We start from the raw sequence: 22130 nt of genomic DNA, 5'->3' as shown, positions 1-22130 counted from the left end.
ACCCTGATGGCCTTCATGCAGCCCTTCAGTCGTTTCCCTCTGTATGCATCCAGAGATCAGAATCCTCACTCCTTTGATAAGCAGGTCCTGTGTTGTGTGGATGTCTTCCTCTCTGGTCGGAGTGGCAGTAGACGCTCAGGGACGGTCATACTGTGAGGAGGCCAGCCCTTATCCTTGTAAATGCTGTCTGTGTTTTGGTCTTCCCTGATGTGAGCTGCTGTCTCAGTGGCAGGTAGATGTTGTAGACTACGGTCAATGTAGACACAGCGTTCAATCTACAAGCAGCTGTTGGCCTCAAGAACACACACAGGTTAACACGTAGGTGTGGGTGGGTGTGTGTGTGTGTGTGGTTTTTTTTCTTTGCAACTGTGTGTGTTTGTGTGTACATTTTCTGTGGTTTGGACGCAGCAGCTGCTCGACCAGAGTCTCGTCCTTTAACTGTATTGCTTGTGGGAATGTGGGAAGTTTGGTTGAGAGCAGCTCATAAAACACTCAACACTGGCACTCTGCTGCTTCCCCTGCAGGCGAGGAAGCAGCGACCAACAGGGGAAGCCACACAGGCCACCAGCTTCAGCTTAGCCTCTCCCACTCATTCTTCTCCGTTCACCACGCAGGCCGCAGCTCAGCTGACCCGAAAGGTCAGGACTTTAAGGTTTTTGGCCATACTTTGTCACTGGGTGACCAGTTTCACTTCACCTGAACCAAGAATCACAGTCTTCTCATGAAACTGCAGTGTTGTCACAGAGTAACTCCATTGTGGAGGATCCACAGCACGGAGACGTTTCATTAAGAGTTATTCTCCAATCCTCTTTAGTGAAAAGTTGATGGCAAGGAGGCTCTGATACTGGTTGACGTCCTGTTGGATTAATCATTAGTTTTCTGTTTTAGTTTCCAATCATTTCAGTCACTGGATGACAAGGTAACTGATGAACAGTTCCTCAGACTGTAGCTCAGTCACAGTTACAGTTACAGTTAGTCACATGATCATTAGACAGGTATAAAAAACAGTCAAATTTAAACACTTTTTCACACTCACAATTTAAAAATATAATAATTTAGAGATGTCCAGTATCTGGAAGAAACCAACACAGACAGGGAGAACAAGCAACTGGATACAGATCATATATATATATATATATATATGTGTATATATATATATATATATATATACACAATTTATTTATCTACTTTTCTCTTTTTATTTATTTACTTTTTTGATCAGTTTCTGCCTCTGGTATTAGTTTTAGATTAAAGATAAGTCTGGTGTTAGAGCCTTTGCTCTCACCAGTGTTATTCAAATAGTAAAATTTTTTTTTTATCTGTTTTTGACACATACTGACAAAAAAATTAAAAATGATCCCTACATGCCATAAAGACATGTTGTTTTGTTTCCTGTGTATTTTCAGTCCAGTCCAGATTTGACTGAGGTCGCTCCCACATTAACATGATTTGTCTTTATGTAATTAAATAATGCAACTTAGGCAGATTGAGCTACTGAACAGAACTGAACACGTGTCCAAAAATGAAAAAAGAGGAACAGTGCATTCCACAGACAGACCCTGCAGTGACAGGAAAGTCAGCTGAACAGAAACTGGGTTAGAAGAAGTGACTCCACTCTAGTGGGGTTTTTATAAGTTATGTGTATGTTACATTATTCTAGTCCGCACAGACGCCACACACACATCGATATGCATACACACGCGCGCACACACAGAGAAAGATAAAAATAAAGATAGATAAAGAGAGAGTAGGGAGACAAAGACCGACTGAGAGAGAGGAAAGAGAGCGTGAACTATAATTAAAAGCAAAAGTAAATAAGTGGTCATTGGATGTTTTGTGCATCATTTTAGTCTGTGGAACTCGACGCCACAAGTGTAACTCATTTCTGACACCTCTCATTTTCTGTGGAGCTAAATCCTCAGTTAACTGTACCCATCCTTATTCTGCTGCCAGCTCTATTGGCTTCTCTGTCACTATTAAGTTTAACATTGACACCGCACACCAAAGGCGTTTGCACACTGGCGTGTGTGTGTGATTGTGAAAGTGTCAGGAACAGAAAACCCAAAGTGGCCACTGTCTCCACAGGGATTTTAGCAATTCCCAGAGGTCCCCAGAGTCAGGCGGCCTTGGTGTCGCTCTGACCCCGGCTGCATCCTTTATCTCTGTGCTCCTGCCATGCCCTCAAACCCTTGGAAATATCTTCTTCCTGCCATAAATGTCATGAGTTGCTCTCACAAGATGAATGCACTCACAGAGCCAACGGAGATAATCAAACATAGCATCTTCTCATACTTTCCGTCTCTGTGCTGTTTTTTTTTTCCCCCCCTCTTCTGCTCATCACAGCCCTGGCTGTACACAGGACGTCTTGTCCTGGCTGCAGCAATCCACCAAAAAAAAAAAAAAACTAAATAAACTGACAGAATTAATTATTTTCCTTCACGTTTCCTCAGCCTATGCAGGATCCTTCCTTTGGAGGACACACTGTACTTGGACTTCAAGTGTGTGCCGTCAGAATGAGATTTTTCCTGCACAAGAGCAGGGCTGAGCGCCTTCCTCTGACTGTGCATCTCACTATACATGAATGGGAGAGTATTTTACAGGACACATCGTTATTCTAATGTTTCTCAGATTAAAAAAAAGATTTATTTAATTCCAAATTAAATTAAAGCTGGACTCTGAGGCAGCATTTATTTTTCTGTCTGTTCCACTAATGGTGATTGAGTCTATGAATGGGTGTAATAATTCTAATGTGGAAGTCTGGGGCCAAATCTGACAGATGAGTGTGAGTGTGTACCAGACCAGCTGCCTCTGCTGCTGGTCATGAATGGGTGTTGCTCTTTTATCTTCTCTGGATAATGAAGGCTGGATCACAGCGCTGGCTCCTCACACTGTCCTCCACCTGGAGAAGTGCCTTACTCTAAAGAACGTTGGGAGGAGAACAGATTCAGCACACACAGTCAGTGTCTTCGTAATGTAGTGTGTACGACTTAAAGGAGCCAGTGGGGTGAAGCTAGGGCAGGGGTCTCTTTAAAAAATATTAAAGGTACACTACCATTATTAAATGATGCAGCGGAGGTTTGATTTCTGTTGTTCAGTTATTCAGTATGGTTGTATTATGATAGTTATTAAATAGTGAATAAAAGTAAGAAAATAAATTCTGAAAGTTGATGTTTCTTTACATATACAATAGCCTTGTCTGTGGGATTAAAAGTTGTCCTCGCAGAAGCTAATGCTGTTTTGGGAACATTGAAGAAAAAGTAGTCTGGAGAGTCTGGAGAGAGATTCAGAAATGATAGGATTCTGAACCAAAACGTGGAGAAAAAAAGGAGGTTCATTTTTATCACTTTCAGCTAAAATATCACATTTTTTCAGTGAAGTTTGGTTTGGAGTAATGTATCACTGGAGTGATGTTTTAATTTGAACAGAGTTGATACTAGTTGATACTCCACTCACTCCTATTATTCAAAACATCTTTTAACAAGGATGTGAAATATTTATAAAAGTTAAATTATTACTCAAATGTTTGATGTTCTCTGTGAGGATCAGAAACGTTACGAGTTTGAGACAAAAAAATAATATTCTCATCATTTTCTCAGCTTTGGTGTTGTGACTTAAGTAACACATATTTTGTGTTACTTAAGTGGCCCCAACAATCCATCCTTCAGTCCGTTATAGAGACGAGCTTACACACTACAGACAGGAACTACAGACAGTGTTACAATGGTACAATAAAGGAGTACTTTTGAAGTAATACACTGCCCTAATAAACACAGTGCCACCACAAAGTGAAGTACCTCTAGAGTGCGTGTCCCATGTTAGGACAGCACTAAGACTAACAGAAGGAATATGCAGACAGTAAGATAAACAGCCTTGACAATAGTGCCGGCAGTTAAGAACCAGACCTGTTGGAGAACTCCTGTATAAACAGCCACTAGTGACAATGTATATAATCTACAAAAACAACCTCACGTAGTGATACTGGGGGGGATTTATAAGCCGCTCAGGAAAGGCTACTGGATAAACTGATGTTTGGACGGTGTGAGCCTGGGCTCAGGGACTTCTTCACTGTCTACAGTACCCACTATATATATTAGCATATTAGAAACAGCCATTAGCTGCTGACTAATGGCCATCACTTTACGTCGGGGCCTACCTTTGAACAAACTGCCTTTGAACCAGCTGCCTTTGAACCCACTGCCTCCTCCTGACCAACCTTTGGTGGTAGACGTGGACTTGTTAATTATTCGTTTCTATTTTCTCACTACAACAACCTTTTCTAGTCTTACACTTAACTTTACTAAACACTTGTGCTGTCACTGAACTGTTGCTACCATTTTTATGAAGTTCTTATTTGGTGTAAGTTGTAAATGACAGAGATTTTTTCCCTTTATCATGTCATTCCAAATACCAATTTAATTATTTTATTTATTTTTTCTCTTTTTTAATTCTAAAAAAGAAGTGTGCTCTAACTTTACAGTAATTTCTATAATTTTTTAAAACTTTAAAACAAGCTAACACGTTTTTCTGAGCAAACCTTTTTGGTTTTGGTAATCCTAAATATGACTTTGGACTTGGACGACAGTATATTCAACTTGACTTTGACTTTAATTTTAATCCGTTAGAATGACTGCATTCTTTGCTGTTATTTAGTTTTTGCACAATTTTGTCCTCAATTTGAGACACTCACTATTTGTTTCTAAACAATATCTGTACTGACTTATTCTCAGTAATTTTCATTTAGACTTTTTGTCAGTGTTTTGGTGATTTTGTGTTGTTGTTGTTGACACCTAATGTAGCATCTGTGTAAAAATACACATATATCTCCAGTATGGTTACTTACGTAAGTGAAAGGCGTTTCTTGATCCCAGCTGTGATGTCATCAGGTTATTTTAGCGCGTGTGTCAGGTCTTGTACGGACAATATTTTGTTTACTCTTTGTTATCAGACATATCCGGTCCCCTCACTCTACCTCAGCTATGAGTGCGTTGTGAGAACAAATTTCCTCTTTCCTGTCAACACCAGACCTGACCTCACGGTTCACAAGTGCAGTCTAGCGATCCATCAGCAGAGGGCATACTCTTGCTTTGGCAGAGTTTGTGGTTTGTGGCCGCCCCGCTGCTGCAGCTTTAACTGTGAAAAGGACCTGACACATAAAACTCCCTACATGTAATGTTAAACACTACACCCACCGTTTCCTATTCAAATTACTGCCTCTATTATCATCTGTCTTCATCAGTCTTCTTTTTTTTTCTTCTCCTCATTCTTCTGTGATGTGTGGAGGAGAGTGTGTTCTACAAACTTTAACGGAAGGCAGGAGAAGAACTCTTGTCCCAATCTCGGGATGAAATATTTAGGCATCCTAGGAAATCTACCCCAGTGATCCTGGTCGGCTGTGACTGGATTATAGTAAATGACAAAGTGCGTTGGTTCAGTTTAATTTCTAAATTTCTTGAGTTTGTTTCCATCCATTTTTAGTCTTTTACCGTTGGCCCTGGTCTTTACTTCAGATCTTGACATTTAAGTAAGAGTTCATGAAATTCAGTTTTTTACATCGAGTGTGGCATTTTCAAGGTAGTTTCCAATGACTTTCCAAATCATGGATTAAGTTAAAAGACAGTATCGTACTTTCATGTCTGTGTTTCACCATGGGGATGGGGTTCATTGGACTTTGCCCCCCCCCTTTTTTTCTTCTTATTCTTAAAAAAAAAACTCCAGTCTTGCCTCATGTGAAAAAATATCTGCTTCCTGTTTGAAGCATATGCATCAAACTTGTTCTTAGCTGACTACGACTTGGTTTGGAGAAGATGAATTCTGTTGTTCCGTAAACTAGAGGGCCTATCCTGTAGGAAAAAACCAAAACAAAACTGTACACGGCTCAATTCTAGGAATCTTTCATTTTCTACACTTGCAGTCTGGGCTGCAGTATTTTCTACTTTCTTGGTTGTTGTTCGAGGCTGTTTGAACACGACTGTCTGATACGAACGTTCAAAGAAGATCCTCTAAATCCCTTTTCTGTACATCTTCTTTCCTTTCTTTTTTGCAAGTGCAAAAGTTCACATAGATAAGCAGATGAGGAAGCAGTCAAACAGTGTGATCATGCAAATAAGGCACAAACAACAGCAGCTGCTGCTCATTTCCCAGGCTCAGCTTCCTCATCTCAATCAAATGTGGGTTTTTTTTTAGTTTTTTTTTTTTTTTTTTACTGACACTTTTTTTCCCCCCATTGAGAGAGTTTTCCTTGTAGCCGTGTCAGACAGTCCTGCCAGCCCCTGCTTTGAATCCCTGTGCTGCCCTCTGGGTAATAATAAGTGATGTTCTCATAACTGGCACAGAGACACGTTCTTGTGAAAGTCTGTTAGTTTTACAGTTGGTTATCTTTAGGTCTTTCTGTCAGAGCCTCATGTTGAGTACCACAGGTGGGGGTGCGTTGATAACAACCGGTACTGGGCCGGAGACTTTACTGAAATACTCATACTCATGAGTACTCAAAAACATGCAGATCCAGCCACTGGAACACTGTAATAGCTTTTCAACACGACCAGTTGCCCAACAGTCAGTAAGTAGGTCAACAGTGTGAGCAGTGCTGAGGTATTCAGAGGTATTCTGTGCAAGAAAAGATGATGAACTTATCGTTTTAAAGAACTGTATCCCTACACAGTATCAACCTGTACACAAATTAAAATACTCATATCGGTTTGTTAAAACAATGGATATTTCACTGGTCGTTTCACCCCCATATTTGACAGTGACGCTGTTTGTCCAATACAGGTTTTATTTTGCAGTACTTTTTTCAGTGATTATGTGACGTACTAATTGAATGTATGTAGTTATTATCAGTACGGTTTAATAAATATAATGTAAAGAAATAAGTTAGCTGACAAAAACATAGGTATTTAAAAAAATCTACAAAATGATGAGGTCCTGGTCCATCCCTCTAAAAATCCCTGTCCATATGATGGAAATAACACAAGCTGATCCAAAACCAGAGTATAGAAATGTTAGGGTTCAGAAGCAACAGCGTTAAAATACATTTGAGGAACAGAATGTGAAGCTAATCTGATGAGTTCACATCATCATACGGTTTGCAGTTCTCAGTTGTGCTTCCACGTACCTGTATTACAGTATGATCTGTACACCTCGTGTCCTGTGGAGCCTCATGTCTAGACCTGATGTAGCAATGACCTTACACTAACTCAACTAACTCCATCAGTGAGTGCTGCTCTTACCGAGCTCTCACTGTTCTCATCCAGGACTTCCAACGGTATAACGGACTCCTCTCTCAGGTCCTAACACCTGTCTTTAGAGTCAGGGTCCTTTTGGTGGTATAAGGAACAGGACACTATATACTGACCAATATATAAATGCTAAAGATCAACACTACAAGGTCACAGAGGTCAAGACAGGTCAATTGTACTATTGCCTGATTCCACAAAACACATTCTGCCTTGATGGACATTAGTGTTTTGATATAAAACTGCCCCCCCACAAATCCCCCCCACCCCTGAACTACAGTAAAGAAGAAAAGGGTTCTTTCAGTTTGTCTTTTTTAGTTTGTCAATAGTAGAGACAAAAACTTTCAACAAATCGTAGAAAGATCGCTGTGAAATATAAAAAAAGATAAAACACTTTCTTATGAACCACTTACGCCTTTTCACACGTATTTATTATCTTCTTATTTCAACTAACTTTGGTCGATCTCGGTGTGCTGACCTGTACATGAACCCTCACTCGTGAACCTTCACTGGTGTTTCAAGAGCTGCTGCCACACTACAGAGAAGTGAAACCTGTGGGTGTGGGTTATGTGTCAGCAGCAGCCTGGTGTGTGTGTGTGTGTGTGTGTGTGTGATGTTGTTTAATACCCACGGTTGCACAGACTTTGCTGCAGCTCTCTGACGCCTGACACTTCTCTAATTTTTTATTTTTTTTCTCTTTGGTTTGACCATTTTGACTCCAGTGTGGTGACACTGCTGCCGTCACTGTGAGGTCAAAGGGACACATGCACGCACATTTACTTACACACACACAAATACGGGTAGGTCGGCACGTATTCAACCCAGTTTGTGCACGTATAGGTGCCTCTTTTTCCCCTCCTCGTACATGGGAAGGCACGAAGGTCCAGATTCACACAGACAGCCATGTCTGCTATCAGAGGATGTGAATGTGAAAGTCTCTCTTTTTTTTAAGGTTCCTCACCTACAGCAGTTTTTTTTTTCATCTAAAAAACTTTGACATTTACGAGTCACATTAGACATAGGCAGGCGAGCGTTTCTACTGACATCCTGCTGTTACAAAAGAGAAAGGGTCCATGCTGCAGCCATCGTGTTACAAATGACACCAAGAGAAGTAGGCAGACTACAGTTGATGCTAAAACAACACTATTCTAGGTCTTTGGAGGTTTAAATCTGGGCTTTTACTAAGGCTCCATAATGAAATGTACAGTCTTACATTAGTAAAAGACTTCATTTGTATATTTAGTTAACAGGGAGTTTAACTCAGCAGCCAGAGGTAGGAGCTAAAGAGAAAGCATTTGTTGGTCTGGAGTCATTAGTAAAAGACTTCATTTAGTTAACAGGGAGTTTAGCTCAGCAGCCAGAGGTAGGAGATAAAGAGAAAGCATTTGTTGGTCTGGAGTCTGAGTCGTTGTGTTACTGTAGGAGGTGAGAGGAGATCAAACACGTAGGCATCATTTTTACTAATAGTAGTAGCTCGAAGCCTGTGTGTGTAATCATAACTGAACTGATCTGTCATTCTGAGACAGACCCCAGTGCCATCTGCACCACACTGAGTACACTCCTGCCACTCCCCATTTCTGTGATACCAGACTTTTTGATTTGATATTTTCACCAATTATGTTTTTGGCAGTTCAGTACTGATACTGATATTGATACTTTTATTAACTTTACTTTACTTTATTTAACATACTAGTCATAAATGTTTTTTTTACAATGTAACCTAAATAGTTTACTTGCTTCCATTAATGGTCAAAGATTTCTATTGGACTTGATCACATGGAGTCACTGCTCTCTCCTGGTCAGTGGTCATGTTCAATTTTAAATGACCGTAAATCCTATAAAGATGTGGCAGTGACTTTTTACATTTATTAAATAGTATCGATAGCTTATGAGACTAATAGATACTCTGTAAATGTAAAATAATTATGAGGTGTATTTTATATTCTACTCAAATGTGTTTCTACCTGGATCATACATATAAAATGTAACAGTTATATGTTTACTTAGCTCTTGGGGATTTTTGTAAAACTTTACACATGGTGAAACACAAAGGAATCTTTCCATTCTTTTCTGTGATTTAGTAAAAAAGCTTTAAATACATCTACTAGCTACAATGCTACGTCCCTATATTGTAGTTTCTGCCGTCCACTACATTATTGAGTGTTTGGGATGAAGATGTTGAGATATGGAAATTGGACAGAAACATAAACTATTGCTGGGCCAGAGGCTCCGAGTGCATGACCACCTTCTCTTAGATTTCCCTGGAAAGCACAGCTGAGAAAGATTGAGCAACTGATGGAGTTTCCAGCAGAGGTCCTCTCAATTTTCCACTGCCCTGCCAATAATCACCAACCCTCTTACCTCTCTCCCCCACTCCTTCACTTTGGGGGCAATCAGAAGAGACCGGGGGGGCAGTGAGGGGGCAGAGAGGAATCAGGATGTTGTTTGTGGGTGGCAGCGTGAAGGGATGGTTAATGGAATGAAAGGGAAGAAGAAGGAAAGAGTGGGAGGGCAGTGAGAAAGTCGGGAATAAGGCTTGAATTATGTTTTCTACCGAAGCAGGAAGAATCTTTTTTTTAGACTAAAGTGCCACACAGCTGGGAGGAAAACAAAGTCAAAATGTTGCTGGAGTGAACAGAGAGGCCGTAGACTCCAGACAAAGATTTTCAATCGTAGAAAGAGAAACCAAACACAAAATGCTGGTCTGTACCTAAGAAGTAACAAACTGACCTGGTAGAATATACCAATCCACTACTGAGAGCTGTGTCTGTGTCGTCTGTGTCGTCTGTGTCGCCTGACCTGGTAGAATATACCAAGTGAGAGCTGAGTCTGTGTCGTCTGTGTCGTCTGTGTCGTCTGTGTTGCACCTGATTTAGCTCCAATCTGTCTTTGTAATCTGCTGCTGAAGCCGATCGCTGGAGCCAAAAAGTAGGACATCTTATGTGGCTGTATGAGGCAACCGGCCACAGAAACTAAAAGAAAGAAACTCAGAAAAATGTAGACAAAGGTTGAATCAAGTTTTTTTTTTTTTTTTAAAGTAGATTTGTAGCATATTTATAGTTAATCTTTCTTAGCTTTTATGACCAAGCTTAGGTAGACTTTTGTAACCTATTGTACAACAACCACATGCAGGTGACAGGAGCATGTATTAGTTCACTCGCCAGCAATTACACAGCTCCATGTGTGTTTGTTTGTGCATGAGGGGGTTCAGTGAAACGTGAAGAGGAGAAACAGGGATTTGTTAAGAAAAAAGAAAAAAAAAAAGGAAGGATTGCATTTTTGCAAAGAAATCTCGTTGCCAGAGAGTGGTCTGCTCATCTCATTGCCCGCACACACACACACACACACACACACACACACACACACACAGACGCTCAGAAAATCACCTTTCATAAGCCCCTCTGCTTTGTGCTAGGCATGGGAACTCCCCTCGTCTCCTCCTCGTCCTCCTTTTTCTCCACATCATCATTGTCCTCTTGCTCACCCTCAGCCCTCCGTCCCTTTTTCTTCTCCTTTTTTTCTCCCCCTCATCTTCACTCTTTTCTCACCCGGTCCTGCCCTCCTTGCTCTATGACTTTCTTCTACTCCTTCCTATCTCCAGTGTCTCCTCCTTTTCACTTATTTCCATTTCCTGCACCTCCATCTGTGGCCAATTTATTGCCAAGCACGGTCTGTGTCTCTGTCTCTCCCCTCTATAATTTGTTTTTGATTCCCCCAAAATTAGACAAAAGCATTGTGTAAGTGCATGTGTGTGTTAGTGTGCACACTTGGTCCACACACACACACACATGCACGCACAGAGTACACCCATGTACGTGCACACATTTTTATTGTATTATTCTATAAAAGTTCCTATAAATCACTGGTTATTAATCGGCCCCAGACGGCCGTCCCTCTTCGTTTTTTTCTCTCCCCCTCTCCCTCTCAGCGCAAACACAGACCAGATGCATAGGAAATGGGATGGCAAAAAGGGCACCCAAGAGACTGACATGCTTTTTCTTCTCCTCCTTCTCCTCCTACTAACTCCAGCCCTGTTTTCTGAGAACCTTCATTAATGTAGCAATGCCCAGACCCCAGCCTCACACAGGAAATAACTGAGTTTGGACAGAAATTTAAAGAGAAATAAAATAATCAGCGATCTGCTGCCAAAGAGCCTCAAATTGTCCTTGTGTGGACGTATGAGGGTAAGGGACAGAGGTTGGACACCCATCCTCTAGTAGGTGGGATCATATAGATGTGCATGAATCAATCACTGGATGTGTTCGAGTGCAGTTGACCATGTTTAATCTAATTTTCTTTCCTTTTTTTTGGTTATAATTTGATTAGTTTCATGTGACTTTATACTTTTTACTTCTAGCTTAGTGAGCTCAAAGTCAGGCTTTAAGTTATCTATAGACCAGTTCTATCCCTTTATGCTTTGTATTTTTCTATTCTTCCAGCTTTTTGCGGTTTTATCAAAAAGCTCATCACCTTATAGTTTGAGGGCGTTGCTTTGATTCATTTTCCTTTTTCTTCTCAGGCGTAAACCCAAAGCCATAAAATCAGTCCTAAACACCATGATTTTCAAAGATAATCTGAGCTCATTGTCGTTCATCAGGGCAGTGAGTGTCCACTTAAGACAGCCCAATCTTTAGGTTCATCAAAAGGAAAAAAAAAGAAAGGCTTTTAGAAACACATAAAACATACCCCTGTTGTATATGTAGTACACAGTTTCCGTAGCCTTCACCTCATTAACGTCTTGTGGTGTCTTGTGGTCACTGGCCCACTCTCTGACACCTTCTGACACCCTGCTCCACCACTCTGCTCTCATGACTTTTTGTTGGACTTGAGCGCTCTTTGTTTGACCTAAATCATATCTTCCACACCCTGCAGCTGGACAGCCATTACACTTAGTCATCTGCAACACATAAAACTGACGATTGTCTGACAACTACTGTCTCTTGGAATTTGTCCACATTAGCCAAACGACGAGCATTTTAGCAACTCTGCTCATTAAATATCAGTGGTGTATACATGTATGCAGCAGGCTGTGTGGGACTGAACGGCACACTATCACAGGGGAGTGTTAAACAATGAGTATGATCTGGACGTAGATGATGGAGGTGAGCGGGACAGTCTCGTCCTCGCCCTGTCCTGCAGTAGCAGCCTGTCTGGAGGATGTGAGACTGGGGCTGGAGTGAAGCGTTCAAAGAAGAAAATGTGAGAAATGTGCGCGTTGGCTGCAGGGACGAGGGGGAGAGAGAGAGAGAGAGAGAGAGAGAGAGCGAGAGCGAGCGGCCGTTTTTTCAGGCACGCAGGGACAGCTCTCAGAGTTCTGCCAGGAGAAACACAGTATTCCTCATAAGAGATACAGGGTCAGAGGACCAAGGGTGGGAACAGGACAAGTCCAGGGAGTGGGAAGAGACGGCTTGTGTTGTCTGGTTGTCTCCAAATGTGTTGGTGAGAAAATTGAGAAGATAATTTAAGTATTGACAAAATACAGAAAAAAATGAACTAATCACTTTGTGTGTTTTTATCCAGTATTTGAAAATACATTTTTATACAAGTAAATATGTTGAGTATTTTAAATTTCACAAATGTGTGTTTGTATGTTTTCTGTTGAATCAGTGTAGTGTTGCTCACAGGTCTGTTCTTTTTGGCCTTGCGTCTCACTTTTGTTCCTCCGTCAGGCGCTCAGATCTAGTGATGGGTGATACCAGAGGTTTTTTTTCAGTACATACCGGAGATTTTTTTTGCAATCCTTTTCGATACCAATACCAATATCGAGACTTTGTGTATTTTTTTCTTTGAATGCAGTAAAATGCATCTCCCCCATGAGGACGTGATCTTATAAACCTGAGTGGGCCGCAGTCCAAGTAACTCTAACATTTATCTGGTGCCCCCTGCTGCCCTAACCGTCTCCACCTGTGTCATTTTAACTCCTCCCTGGTGCACTCTCCACTGCACCCCCGTCTCTTCCCTCCAACCTTTGACAGGTTATTTGGTCCAGTGCAGCAGCTTCTCGTACTCCACTACATGTTTCTATTCCCCGTGTACCTCGCTCTACAAACTTTAGACCGGTTCAAATTTAAGCCGACTGAGATCATTAAAAATATTTTTAAAGTAGCTACAGGTGTACTGACTTTGAGTCAAACACGTCTGATTTCATTCATTTAATGCTGTGGAAATATATCTGATCATTGACTAAAGTATTTTTTTAAAAATGAGTATAAACTTCAGTAACATTTGTCCAAAGTTTCTGATTAAGTTTCTCCGATGATCAGGAAACATTATTAAATGCAGAAACCTTACTGACACGACTGCCGGGACGGTAAGATTTCAGAAAAGAGATTTCAGTCTCTTCTTTCGTAGCTTTTCAAGAAAGAAACTGAAATCTCTTTTCTGAATCTTTACAGTCACAGCAGTCGTGAGAACCATCAGACGTAGGAACTGCACTTTAGGATGATGTAGGTATGAAGTACATTTGAAGTATAAATAAGGAAACATTTTTCATTTTGTATTTGGTAAAGTCTAAATGGTGTTCTTTTTTATCTCTTATAGATTAAAACATGTTTTTCAAATCTTTATTCTCTTTTTAAATAATATCAAGAGAAGGGCCAAATTGTGTGAAACAGACCTCATTCGTATATTACGTTATGTTTCCACTCGCGATAAAAATCTGACAATGGCCCACGGGCCGCAATAGGCTGTCAGATTTATCATGTTTTCACAAGTGAGAGATGGAGCGAGATAAGAATCTCAGCGAGGACCCAGATGTCCACACTCCGCTGCCCTGCCCTAACCACTGCCTCGCCTGCCAGCGCTCTGCTGGACTTGCTATCCCCACATCGCTGCAGCAAATATGTAAATATGTTAACTTGGAAAGATGGTCCTTGTCTCATACGACCTTGTAGCACTTGTTGGAAGGAACCATGACAGGCTCAGAAGGGAGAGAAAACAGCTCTGGAGCTCCATATAAGGACCTTGTTTGGGCTGCAACAACAGCTTCTCATCATGTTCTGCTCCACTGGGCCTTTGAGGAGGAGGGGGCCAGTTGGGTTTTTTTATTATTATTAATAATGCAATCTGAAAGCGGCAAAAAGACTTTGAGATTAGGTTCTGGAATTTTCAGCCATATCATTAGTAGAACACGCTCTTGAGTCGGAAACATTTTTTTTTAATCAGCTACTTTGAAAAACGTGTTTTTGGAAAATTCTTCTTTGTTTCTATTGAAATGTGTCTTAATTATCTGACTCAAAGTGACGATCGGAGGAACTAGAAAATAAAAACTTCAGTCTATTGAACCGTACGAACATCGAGTCTATAACCCATCATCGCTCTTGACTGGACCACGTTCTAGAAACAAACGCTCTGCCACAGGTTCCAGTTTCTGATGCTGCGGAGGTCAGAGACCCTGAGCCCTGAGGCCAGTGTGCTGAAATGAACTCCGACCACATCAGTTTCTAGTTCTAATGAAGCAGTGCTACTTTTAAGGCACTCACACACACACACACACACACACACACACTCACTCACTCACACACAGCCCAGTCATCACCTCTGTTTCCCAGACAAGGCGTTTGCATTCGGTCTGAGGGCTGTTGCTCATCATCTCTGCAGCAGTGTCTCCGTGTCTCCGCCTACTCGCCTCCTTTCTTGTCCCCGCTGAACTCTGCGTGCCCTTTCAGTCCTACATGTTTAAAAAAAAAAGAGAAAGAAAAAGCAGAAACCTCACTCATTCTCATTTTCCAGAACTCTACCTCTTTGCTTGGTATGTGTGGTTGCTCCAGTGTGTGTGCGTGCTTGTGCACACTTGTGTGTGTGTGTGTGTGGGTATATTCATCCAGGCCGCCTCGGTTTGTGGGTATTGGCTTGTGGTTTGGGTTGGAGCGAGGGTGAGGAGGGTGGTGGTGGAACACCATCGCTGCCACACTGCCACAGACATACTGGCACCAGTGAAACAGTTCTAGTTCCTCTTTCCAAAGAAGACAATCGCTGCTCACTGCATATGTGTGACTGCCTGTAAGTGTGCGTGCATGTGGGAGCACGTGTGTGTGTGTGTGTGTGTGTTACCAAACCATGAGATGGCCCTGTGGTTTTTTTTACTATCTCTCTGCCACTGATAATCTTTTAACTAACAGATATAATCACAGGTTTTGGCTCTTATGGAAGGTCATGGACAGGATAGGCATTCTTTCTAGATCATGGACACTGAAGCTGAAGAGGAAACAGAAACAGAACTCTTCCTACATATAAATATGTGATAAGACTTAGCTTGATTATAAAGGATAAAAAAAAAAACGTTATCATGAAGAGTTAAGAAGTTATCATAACATTTCTAGAAAAGTAGCTCAAACTCTGCGAGAAACAGCTCACACAAATATATACAAAGTATTTGTTTATGGATGAAAATGTGTATTTCTGTAAAAATTAATGTTGGTAACATTATTGAATACATGGACTAAACCAGACAACATTAGCATCATCATTAGCATAGTCAAATACAGGACAGTTACCAAAGTACAGAATATGCTTGGTGATGGGTCGCACATATTTGTTTAAATTTACTAACTACTGTAGTTAATCTTTATTTAGTTCTAAGCAAAACAAACAACAAACAAAAAAACTAGATGGGAGTCATTACATGGCTCTAGTTTTAGCTAACCATGGTCTCTATGTAAATGATGTTCTGATCGATATCAAAGGAGAAACTACAGAAATAGTATAAATATACATGTGTGTTTGTGTGTGTGGGTGTGTGTGTGTGTTAGCTTAGAGAGAAATCATGTTAGTGTACAGCGTTCTTGGCAGGTTTGTTCACCTGCCAGCCCTCTGGAACTGCTTCCTGTGTGCGCTCGCCTGTGTATTTGTGTGTGTGTGCGTGGTGTGTGTGTGTGTGCGTGGTGTGTGTGTGCGTGGTGTGTGTGTGCTCGTCCATTTCCCATCTCTCTCCCTGGGGCTGGCAGAGTTGTCTGGGCACTAGTTTTACAGCTGGCCCTGAACACAACAGGATGTTGAAATCAGTGCTTAAGTGGGTTCAGTGTGTCTTTTTGTGAGTGTGTGTGTATGTATGCATGTGCCTGTGTGTGTGTTTCGCCTTCTTTTTTTTTTCTCTCTTCCTTTTTCTGATTTTGCGTCTTGGCTGACTTTTTTACCTCTCGAAGAATTTGGAAAGGCTGTGAGATTTTTTTCCCCCTATTCTCTGTCTCAGTCATTCGCTGTTCATGCCTTGCTCTGTAGCCCACTCTCTCTCTCTCTCTCTCTCTCTCGCCCTGTGTCTGCTGTGGCTCCTCAGCTAATAGATTTCATATGTTGCAGCAGTTGACATCAGTCTTAAACTATTCTGCATGTGATTTGAGATATTTCCTCTGGAAATCTGTGAATATTTATTAAATGCTAATAAAATAAACCCTTCCGTTGACCAGTTACCTCGCTCTGCTTTGTCACCCTGACTTTGAAAAGCTCTCACACTGTCTTACTCCATGAACAGACGCAGTCTCGGCCCAGTCCTGGTGGTGTTCCTGTCCTCACTGAGGTCAAATGCTGGGGCCAAATGCCCCTCACACTGGGTCAGCTCTGGGCTCTGCTGGGTTCCTTCACAGACAACGTTAACTTCTGTTGAACCTGAGGCTAGAAGACCTAGCTAGGGTTCTGAAGCTAACGCAGCTGTATGAGTAACGGCGGTGTAAGTTGGTGTTTGATCATTGTTTTTAATTTTTAGAATAAACGTCTTTTTCAAAGAGAAGATACTATTTTCTTTATTTTCAAACTTGGCCACAAGGCTCTTCAACACGTGACAAAATATCAAGTATTTTGCTAAAAGTTGTTATTTTCACTTCCCCAAAAATCATGTCTCAGTACTTGGGATGACTTGATCCCATACTCAGGATCAGTTATGGTCCGATGTTGGTCAGAATTCCAGGATTGAATACCGAAAAAACATTTATAGTCCGTCCGATCCCGTACCTGAGCCCAAAGGCTCAAACTCAACTTTGAACAACATGTAAGCAGGGACACTATCGCCTCCTGCAGCATGCTGGAGGAAAGGAAACGACTTCTATCAGTGAATTATGATCAATAATATCTAATGCTGAAATAGGTCCAGTAAAGAGGTTAGTTTTTAATTTTCTTCAGTAGATTATTAACTTTTCCATGTTCCATTTCTGTTCAGTGATAGAAGTAGCTGCTGTGTAACTAATCATGAGACTGATTTGCAACAGCTTTTTCTAGATTTTTTTCTACTCTAGTACTAGTGTTTGGTGGATCAGATTAGAAAGTCCAGTGGGCTGTATGTGGGCCACGGGCCATAGTTTGCCTTGGTCTTTTCTATAACATGACGAGGATTGAGAATCTAGTGTGGATTTCTTGATTAGAGGTTAAAACACAGCACTTTTACCTGCTCTCTTTACAAAACCAGTCTGGAGAGCTTGGTATTTGATTAAATATTCAGGTTTTAAGGAGGAGATTTTTTTTTTTTTAAATCATTGACTTGGAATAAGGTTTATTATACAACTTGGTTTAAAGGCTGAAACATTGTAGGACGTGCAGGAAATTAAAATAATTCATTTCATATAGTTTCATTCATTCAAAGTCAGGAGTGTGCTCCTGACTTTCATTTGTCCTCAAATTGTTTTCTATACTCTTTTTGATTGACGTCTTCCAATCAGTTGTTAACATTATTGTCATCAATCAACCTTCATCATCATCTCCCCTGCATCTGTGTCTCAGTCAAAGTAGTAAAAACGTGGACTCCGTGTTGACATCCTGGGATTGGTCTCCTCTTTACTCTTCCTTGTCCCCGTCTCTTCTCCTGACTGTACTAACCCTCCACAGACAGTGGCGGAGTCAAGCCACACTCCTCGTCCTCCTCATCCTCCATCTGTCCACATACATTACTTTGTAGCACCAGAACGGCCCGGTCTGCAGATCAATGTGTCACCAGTGTGTGTGCGCAGCAGCAAATACTGCCTTATAAAGACAGGTATTCAGGCTGACTTTAAAGGGCCGCTGCTCAGTGTAACGGCTGACAGACGCTCCGACACCGGGCGGTTGAAAAAGTTACCTTTTTGAACAGCAGCCATGAGTTGCACGCATGTTCTTTTCAGCGATCCAACAAACGACACGGAGCCGTGTTCTGGTCATGTTCATCAGTCTGAGGAGAGCTGCTGTGACACACTGGCTTTAGGAGTGTTTCATCAAACAGGTGCCTCCTTCACTCACTGTGAAGTAGTCGTCAGACACACACTGATTTACTACCTTCAGTGTACTTTTCACAGTTTCAGGGATACTTCTGTCTACTTCATCTGAATGACTTCTACTGTTATCATGAATCTTTGGACCATTTGTATAACTCATCATCACATTGTTGTCATTTCCGATTTAAACAGATTTAAACGTATTTTCAGGTTGTTTTTAAGTGTGTTTTTATTTGACAGATTTATTAAATTAAAATTTTTCACTATTTTTCGACACATTTTTGCTATTTTCCAGACTTTCTACTGTGATATTTTTGTTTTTGTATTTCCTAAAACTTTATATATTTTATGAAGAAATAAATGTACTATGTTAAAGGGTAAATAAATTATTATCAGAGCTAACTACACCGCTCACACGCTGACTGTCAAATAGACTGTGAAAGACCGTAGACTGATTAATATTGTTGAGGACGGCAGTTTTAAAGATGCATTCTGAAAGCCAGCGTCAAGACGCACGTTAATGACTGAAATCCACCAACCCTATGAAACTACACTTATCAGTCACACTTTTGCATATTTTATTTACATTTTTCCAAATACATAATTTAATCATTTAGATTAGTGTGAAAAACATGTTAATTCAGTCATAATAAATCAGATGATGGTTCTGGAAATAAAGGTGTTGAGTAAATATTACATCTTTAATAACAGGAAACGTGTTCCAGACAATATCCTAAAGTGAAAGAACAGCGACAGGGTCGGTCCCAGCAGCAAGGTGTCAGTGTGACTGTGTCTTTAAAAAGAGAACTAGGTGCTGAGAGGAGAACTGTGGCACTGATTGAACGCTGGTTGAGAAATGCTGATGTAGAGTAAAAAAAAACGAGAGCAATGGCAGAAGGGTGCCTGCCTGTCTCTGCGAACGTCTCTATGTCTATCTGTGGCGAATTTATGTGTTTGTTTGTGACTTTGTCCTCAGCTCTTATCACTTCCGTAATGCATTCCACATTTTGTGCTGTAACCAGTAGGAGTCGAGTGCTGCTGCGGCTGCAGCCTTCTCTCTGCCTGCCTCGGCTGCTCAAGTGTGAAAACATTTTCTGCTCTAAGCAAACTTATTAAGTTCTCTCATGCCACGCCAACACTTCCTCTAGAACTGCATCAGACGTGTGGTCATGGCTTCGTTTGTATATTCAGGTTCACGTTTCTCTATTTACCAAGTAGGGTAATTGTTGAACCGTATAATTGGCCACAGGGTCTGAAATTAAACAGGTGGTGAATGGATTATTATTAATTCAAGTTGTTAAATCAGGAATCAGATGTTTAGAAATCACACCGTGACAATATGACAGTAACCTAGTCCTGCTGTAGAGGTTTAGGTCTGAGTGTAGGTTGAGGTAACAACACAAATGTATGCAACAAACTTCAGTCATCTTAATCAGTGGGGCAGTGGTGGCTAGGCGGACTTGGGTCTGGAAGGTTTCAGGTTGGAGTCCACCAGCTGCCAAGTTGAGCATGGCACCGTCCCCACACACTGCTTAACACTGCTCACTTTGGTGATGAGTTAAAAGAGGTCAGAGGTCACATTTGGTGGTGTGCAGTGTCACAGTGACACGACCTTTAACCTGTAATGTACGGAGTGCATCAGTGATTTTATCATAACGTATCTTCAGTAAATATCTTCTCACCTACTGTTCTAATTAAAAACACTGTCACACTCTAATGGTTTTGAACAAACCGGCAGCTTTGACTCCAGAGTGTACTATAATTGAGGAAGTTCTGAAGGTGGTGGGGCTGAAGGGTCAAATTCAGAGCGTGTTAACAGTGGCCTCCATCAGCTGTAGTTAATGTAACTGCAGATGGTGAAGTTGTTGTGACTTTGATACATTTTCCACTTCTCAGGAAGTTGTTCATCAGAGCTGGTCGTCTGAAAACCCGATCTGAGTCTGAGTGAGGACCAGGGCTGGGTTTATCAGATGACTCTGTGCTACACTCCTGACAGAGGGAGTGTTTGGAGCATGGGTATGGAGAATATTGTTGTAAATGAGTGTGACGAAGAGGTTAGACACCATATGGCAATGAAGTCATCCGGCCTGGCCCGGTCTACGTAGACCCCACCCAAAACATAGGGTGCTGAGACCAAGGAAAAAACAACTTGTAATCGATTATGATAAGCAGCTTCTAAATCAAATCCTCACCACGCTCTGTTCCTCCCCCTGCTGCACTCCTCCACTCCTTCATTTATTCCAACTCACCCCGGGGTATTCTTCTTTCTTGGCAGAACAGTGCAGCGAGCCACCTGCACACACCCCCACCCTGACATCCAGACACACAAGAGCTAGACACACAATATGTGTGTGTGTGCGTGTGTGTGTGTGTGTGTGTGTGTGTGTGTGTGTGCTCTGTTCCCCCCTAAAGAGGCTCTCAACACTTTTCCAAGATGTGGAGTTAGCTGTGGACGTGTGTGTGTGTGTGTGTGTGTGTGTGTGTCTGTGCAGCTCTTAAAATTCTTAAACAAAACAAAAAAAGGTTAAAAAAATTGCTATCTCACTCTGAGTTATCTAAAATATAACCTGAGATCACTGAAGTGAATACTTGTTATCCTCCTCCTCAAAAAAAAAAAACAAAAACCAACAACTAAAAGATACTGTGGATATAACCACCAGTTGCATCAGAACTCTGTGTAGTCTGATCATTTCTATTTCATTTTGTCAGTTGACTCAGCCAACTGATCACTTCAGGTTAACTAAATATAACTATGGCCTCATCAAACAGCTAAAAGATACTGTGGATATAACCACGAGTTTCTTTGGAACTCTGTGTAACTTCATACAACTATAGGATCTCAAAGTTACGTCAGGTTATGAAATGTTTGCCTATAAATAGCTGAAAGTGTCAGTGATCAGTAGAATGTCTAATTCCAGAACATTCTGACACAGGGTTCCTGTGTCAAGTTCCTGTTTTGTTTTTGTTTTTTTTTGGATTGGTAGACAGCAAAGAAATAAATATATAAGTCACAGGACAAGGACGAGCAGTAAAGTTTAAACAGAAATAGATGAAGATTTAAAGCTGAATGAGGAAGTGACTCAGATCATGGTTGACTGGTCTGGCCAATCAGGCGATTGAAGCAGTCAGTACAACAGGACAGAACAGGTGGTGGTGAGAAATGTGTTAGAATAAGGAGTCGTCCTCCTGAGCAGGTCAGAGAAAGAAGGGAAGGTGGATGAATGAACATTGGTTTATTCACCAACAATGTAACAATATTAGCCTCTGATTGAACTGAGGCTTCGACAGATACAGATTTGAAGAAAATATTCTCATCAAAGTGTAAGAAGAATATTACTGAGGTGTGACTAAACTTTAATTTGTTACACACCTGGGGCAGTTGGCAGGTTTGGGGTGAAACCTGAGCCTCCAGGTGCCCCTCAGGCCAGTACTGGAATAGCATCTCTTTAACTGCCCTTTAGAGATGCAGTCAGTGGCTGATGGATGTGCAGGTGGGCAGACATGTGTATGACCTCCATCAGCTCAGCTCAGACTGACACCTACACATTATCCTACATCTGATGTGGCCTGTTAGCTCTGGTGTGCTAACCATCCTGCTGATATGGGCCGCCAGGTTCATCACATGAGAGATGAGGACATTCAGAAAAGCTCTTCACAGTTACTCAGACCTTTATCAGATACACATGGCAGTACATACAGTACATACTGTCTAATACTCCCTGAG

The 22130-nt window shown here is 41.3% G+C and overlaps 1 long non-coding RNA gene across 2 annotated transcripts in view; it reads left to right on the top strand.

Moving 5' to 3' along the window:
• Nucleotides 1–22130, top strand: part of LOC103378241 (uncharacterized) — a 73368-nt gene that overhangs the window by 6000 nt on the left and 45238 nt on the right. The window lies entirely within an intron of this gene.

The sequence above is a fragment of the Cynoglossus semilaevis genome, chromosome 4, assembly GCF_000523025.1.
Source record: "Cynoglossus semilaevis isolate Cse_v1.0 chromosome 4, Cse_v1.0, whole genome shotgun sequence".
Classification (NCBI taxonomy): domain Eukaryota; kingdom Metazoa; phylum Chordata; class Actinopteri; order Pleuronectiformes; family Cynoglossidae; genus Cynoglossus; species Cynoglossus semilaevis.
The sequence above is the reverse complement of the archived record's forward strand: the minus strand, read 5'-3'. Positions and strand labels throughout refer to the sequence as shown.